General features: G+C 45.3%; 1 pseudogene across 1 annotated transcript in view; it reads left to right on the plus strand.

The window, feature by feature from the left end:
• LOC311371123 (RNA-binding protein Nova-1 pseudogene) overlaps positions 1-6,063 on the plus strand; it is a 15,989-nt pseudogene extending 9,926 nt beyond the window's left edge. Inside the window, exon 3 of the transcript in view lies at positions 5,920-6,063. The product of the transcript in view is annotated as an RNA-binding protein Nova-1 pseudogene (transcript). The remainder of the gene's footprint in view (positions 1-5,919) is intronic.
• Positions 6,064-6,301: the final 238 nt, after the last annotated feature.

The following is a 6,301-nucleotide window of genomic DNA, read 5'->3' on the forward strand; positions in this document are numbered from 1 at the left end:
CACAGGGGAAGCCACCGCACGGCGGATGGGATTTAACGTGATGAATGCTATCGTGGATCTAGAAAAAAAAGGTTGAGATTCTCTCTCTATCTTCTCTGGGCCTCCCACCGGACAGGGATGAGGATCCCACGGGGGGCGTCGGAGCAGGTATGGGGGCCTGGATCGGCCCCAGGATGTTGTCGTAGTGACACAGAGGGGGGGAGGGGTCGTTGTGGTTTTGGTTTGTGTGGAAGGCAATGTTCCATGTAAGCCGGCTCACCATGTCTCCTGCCGTTAGCCGTCAACGCTTGAAGAGCTCACTGTCAGTTAAATGTTCGCAGTTGTTCTAGCTCCTGAACCGAAACACTGGATATAAATGGACAAATATATCTTTCATTTTCGAAGCTGGACTGTATATATAATCGTTTTGATGTTGAATTTATTTAGTTATTTTTAGTGTAGTTTGTTTTGTGGTTGTTGTCGTCTTGAACTTTGACCTATCTTGTTGAGCATTCTGGTTAATTGATGAGGCTAGGTTAGCACAAAGTCCTTCAACCTCCCGATCTTTCTAATGGATCAGGCTTTGACAGTCCATCTCTCTAGACGGGTAAAGCTAAGTCAATCAGCCCTGTTCTTCTGTTGGACCTAGACATGGTGAGTCAAGCGGTTTTGATGGGTCAAAGTCGGTCAGACTCGGTCAGACCTTGTGATCAGACTTAGTCAGTGGATCAGCTCTGGCACTGGACTTTGACTTATAGTTGCATATGGGCAAGTTGTAAGTTAGGTCTCCGAAATGGAACATGAAATAGACATTTTACATACAATTCAATTGTATTATATATTAGCAGGAATAAGGGTCTGAAAGAATATAATAGACCTATATAAAAATATAAATAAATTGAATAAAGACCCTTCGATGACGTACGTAAATAGAAACAAATTTAGCAATCCTAGTTTAGGTTAATTAAAACGAATTGATTTAAATTAAAAATAAATAAACAAATAAATAAATAATAATAAATAAATACATTTCTTTTCTTTTCTAAAACTGGTTTGTTTAAACCTCCAAATGGTTTATGAACAAATCATTCATAACATAATTTTCAGAAGAAATAACACACAAAGTCCACCAATATGAAGAGACATCATGATGTGCAGGTGGTGGCGATAATGTCAGTGGAACAACAGATGTCAGTTGAACTAATATGTGGGCACTGGACACAGTGAGGACTTAAAAAAGGATTTCCATGAAGATATGGATGAAGAGTTTGCTTTTCCCAACCATGCTTGCACAAATCCGAGAGACGTGATAAAGTCAGGAATGTTGATAAACTTTCCTGCCAAGTCTTGGGTTTCAGAAAAGCTCAGGGAGGGGTGGGGGTTGACTGTTGAGGATCTACGTCATCCAAAACCATCCCTTTTAAGAGTTTACTACTGTTTCATGAACGTTTATCAAACAATGCTTCCTGTTTGAGGGGAAAACCCCACACCTCTAGTTTCCAAATGAACCGACTCTGATGGTTCAAACTCTCAAATCATTCCGACTCACTTTTTACCAGCTTACAATTGCTATTATTAAAAGATTCAAAAATATAAAAATATATACATTTGTCAAACATTATAACAACGGCATGCAATACTGTAGGGTCTTGGGTGTCAATTTCTGGAATCAAATACATATTAAATACATCAGCTATAATATGTAGTACATTATTAAACGCATTACATTCCGGGTCGGACCGTTTGTTTTTGTATTGTGTGATGCACTATTCTCAGAGGAGGCTCCGCCCACTGACAAAGCCTCCAAGCATAACGCTGCCCTCGGCTCGTCATTAGTTTGTTCAGCTCCTCACCCTGCCGACCCACAGGAGGGGGACAGCCCTCTCCAAGGTTGTGAATTTAGACTGCGGTACGGATTGTAACACTACAACACACATCAGCGTCAACGCAACATAGGGCCCCTTTAAGTAAACAGATCAAAGTCTGTTTCACGGTGTGATGCGTGCAGGACAAGCACCCGGTCATTCTGTACGTTTACATTCTCACGACAGGAAGACGTCTCGTCTCATCTACCCCACCGTGGAAACACACAGCGGTGATGACGTAACAGCACGACAGTAACAAAGCTGGTCAAAAAAACAGCATCCTATTTGAAACACTCATGTCTCCGGTATTCCTCACAACGCGTTCCATCGGCCGGCGTCTCGGCGGGATGACGACGATGTGTGGTAACAGTTGCCATGGCAGCGCCACAGCTCTCATTAACGCCACTCACGGCAGCCACTTATAGCGCTGACGAGCGCCGCGCCATCGCCGCGCGCGCGTGTGTGTGTGTGTGTGTGTGTCGGGGGTGTTGGAGGCCCCCCCCCCCCCCCCCCGCAGGAGAGCGAGGGGCTGCGGAGGTGGAGGTAGAAGCGTGGGCGGCGCCGTGCATTTGTGTGCTTCGTTGTGTCTGTTATTCTTGCGCGCGGCAAGCGTATGTTTGCAGGGACTGCGAGTTTGTGTGTGTGTGTGTGTATGTGTGTATGTGTGTGTGGGGGTGTGAGAATAAGCGTGTGGATGTGTGTGTGTGTGTATGTGTGTGTGTGTGTGTGTGTGTGTGTGAGAATAAGCGTGTGGATGTGTGTCAGTGTTTTCATGTGTGTGTGTATATGCACGTGCGCGTGCCTGCGGGGCCGCCATCATGCCATCATGTTCTTCCTCATATCCGAGTTGTTTTTAGGTGTCTGCCGCGCTTCAGGTCGGCGTCTGTCGCTGTGTGGAGCAGCGTAGCTGTATAGCCGGTTGTGTTTGATATTATTTATCAGTCCCCCCCTGCCTTATTAATATGGGCTAGCTATAATTAGCCAGCCTCCTTCTAAAGCAGGTCAGTGTTCGCCTGAACACTCAAAGTGGGTCACTGCGGAAATCTGCAACCGCTACCCTTTTCTGAAGGAGACAGGCCAGGGTGGGGAAGGGGGAGGGGGGGGGGGGGCAAGGGAGGAGATGAGAGAGGAGGCGACGAGAAGGGAGAAAGGAAGAGATGCTGCGATTAGCGGTGGAAGGCCGGGACGAGAGAGCAGCCTGACCGAGGGAACAGAGGAAGCCGGATGGAGAGATAGAAGGAGAACGCGTTAAAAGAGAAGGAGGACTAAGCACTAAGCGCTAAGCGTTCGAATGTGATAAATAGATGGGATCAGTTGTTTTTTGGCTGGCTGTTTCTAGGGACGTGTCGCGGCGTGACGTGCGGCGGGAAATCAGCGCAATCGTTGGGAATTGCGAGATCGCTAAAATAAACGCCTGAATACATTAGGTTAGGGGGTCCTGGAGGCGTGTGTGTTGGCTGGGGAGAGCGATGGAAGTGAAAATGAGGTCGAGAGAGAATGACAAAAGATGAATTAATTGTATTTAATGAGACGGTAATTTGAATAGTTCATGAGAAACTTCTGTGAAGAAAGTGGAACGTTGCAAAATCTCAGTTTTCACTGAATAATTTTCAGTGCAGTTCACTACAAAAAAAATAAAACGGCAACTTTATTCATTTGATGAAAAACATCAATATCGTCAGGTTTACTGTAGGGATCAAATTCTTAAATGGCTTATTTTGGACGCATTTAGGTTTACATTAAGCATGATACATGATTTACAAATCTTTTCTAATTTCCAATTTTCAGTTATGCTTCTGTTGATCCATGTTTAAAAGCCCATCTGTGACGAAAACACATTTGTTTTTATAAATTAACTAATTATAAATTTCCAGCATCCAAAGGTAATCCTCCACACACACACATAACAGGTCCAGGCTAGCCTAGCTGGTAGCACAAGCCCCTCAACCTCTTCTCCATCACTACAGTCAAAGGTCTATTTGTGTCCTCATCAGACAGCAGTGTTCTGCCTTTCCCTACGAGAGCGTGCACCTCTGATAATGATAATCTTATTTTAATGTGTCTCCCGAGACATTCCTGTCCTGTATTGTCAAATATGAAGAATGACGGCATCCACTAGGGAGACGGTAACTAAGACAGAGCAGTTTAATAGTAATAATACTAAACATTGCTATGAAATTATTAAAAAGAGAATAATGAAAACAGGAAATAGACCAAGGACGCGACAATCAATTTTCAACAATAAATGCAGGCAATCCCAAATAAATCCTTGTAATATAGGTAAGCCAGCTCCATCTCCGCATTAAAGGATTTCGGTCATGTAATTGGAGTGGATTATCGGTTGATGTATGAGATATAATACATTTTAAGGGCGGCTGGCGACAAAATTGTTTTGGTTTTATGTGTTGTAATGTTAATGTTGTGGGATTTGATTAATTTTTTTATCGTGCTTTGTATACACGCCGTAAAGAAATGATATTAACATATATATCAGTATTTGTATCGTTCCTTAGGCTTTCATTGGTGTTCTCTTAACTTTCTAATAGTGAATAGAACTATGTTATGATATTATAATATGTAGGGGAAGTGCTACATTTAAGTTTATACAGCTTTTGAGTTTCCTTTTATTGTATCTCCCAGCAAGCATGGCAAGCTGGTTAATACCCGAAGGCTAGCCGTTAGCATTGTTGCTAGCATTCCTCAGTTCAAACATTGTTTAGGGTGCATAGGACATAGGTCATAGGAGACAGGGGACAGGGAACTCTAATAAGCTAAATGATTAATTATTATGTCTCTTCTACACGCCTAGGCTTTGCTATGGCTAGACGCTGCCCCCGCCGATCCTCCCAGCCTTCCTCATGACAAGTTTCCCATTTCTTGTAAACAAAGTGAAATTGCAACGTATAAAAACCAGTAGACAAACCCAACCACCTCCACCTCGGACCGAGGCGGTGTGTTTTGTGGGGTGATTAGTGTGTTTATAGCTGCTTTATAAGGACACGCATTCAACACGTGCGCCCCTGCTCCGCCGCGGAAATGTTCACGTGCCGCACAGGGTCAGAGTCATGTGACGTGATGTTATGTTATGTGATGTTATGTTACGTTATGTTATAGACACGTGGGGTGGCAGAGTACTGACGTGGAACGGATTCCTCAAGCCTGGCGTGGAGGGGCGGGGGGGGGGCCAATTTAGACCAATCCGGAGAGATCGTTTTCGACGCCCAAGAGAGAGAGAGAAAGGAAGAGAGAGAGAGAGAGAGAGAGGGGGAGAGTAAGGGAGGGAGAGCGAGAGAGAGGGGGAGGGGGAGAGATAGGGGAGAGTGAGAGATGGGGAGAGCCGCGGGATTATGGAAGTAATTAGTTGTCTTGGAGATATCAGTCATCGTTAGACCCCGATTGGAGGGATTTACTCGTCTTGGGGAAGAAGGGACGATTATTGCGTACAGGGGACGAGGTAGGGCGGATCACGGATGACATAAAGGCAGACGTGGGATTAAGCTGCCACACACTTCCTGTTAGACGGCGCTTACTTCCTCTTTTCCTCTCTTTTGAGCATGTGTGTAACAAAGTGAAGACCCATGGGCGAGTAGGAGGGTGAGATTAAATGGTTGATCAGCTAATTCATGTTTTCATTTGTGATGAAGTCATATTATGGCTTTGTCATTACCAGGGGATAAAAATAACAGTGTCAACACTAACAGGGTCAGTTTCTATGTTAACAATTCAATGGTTCAAATAAAAAGTCAACAGCATCTTTCATAGTGACAGGCAGGCTAATTTCTACAAACAGACCTGCAGTTAGACAACTTATAATGCATACTGTAGCCTTCCTGACATACGATTTATGCAACATTGCTGCTGGATGAAAAACCTATACCTCCGGAAATTCACATTTCCACTTGCAAATCAAGGAGGTTATAAAACGCTGACTTATCCCAAAAAGTGAAGTTCTAGTCACGCTTTCCTTTTCAATCCAAGCCAAAACGTAACCAAAAACGAAGCAGTGTGCAATTCCTGTCCTTGACTTCCTGTTTCCTGTGCGCCCCCCCCTCACCCCCTCCCCCCCCCCTTGCAGAGGAAGGCGAGTACTTCCTGAAGGTGCTGATCCCCAGCTACGCAGCGGGCTCCATCATCGGGAAAGGAGGCCAGACCATCGTCCAGCTGCAGAAGGAGACCGGAGCCACCATCAAGCTGTCTAAATCCAAAGACTTCTACCCTGGTGAGACAGCAGCCACTCTGTTGGCTTCACACACCCAAAACACACACCTCCCTCCCAGGCGGCCTTGTCTCACGACAGGGGGGGGAGAGAACGCCCGGGGGTGGGTGCTTCCGATGTGGGGGGCCGTGGCGAGAGAGAGAGAGAGAGAGAGAGAGAGAGGATGTCTTGCTCACGTCTGTATTAGTGGTTCACAGGGGACTGTTGGCGCGCCTGCACACAGCTCGTACAAAGTAAAAGA

This window comes from Micromesistius poutassou (assembly GCF_964030765.1).
Source record: "Micromesistius poutassou genome assembly, contig: SCAFFOLD_5276, whole genome shotgun sequence".
NCBI lineage: Eukaryota > Metazoa > Chordata > Actinopteri > Gadiformes > Gadidae > Micromesistius > Micromesistius poutassou.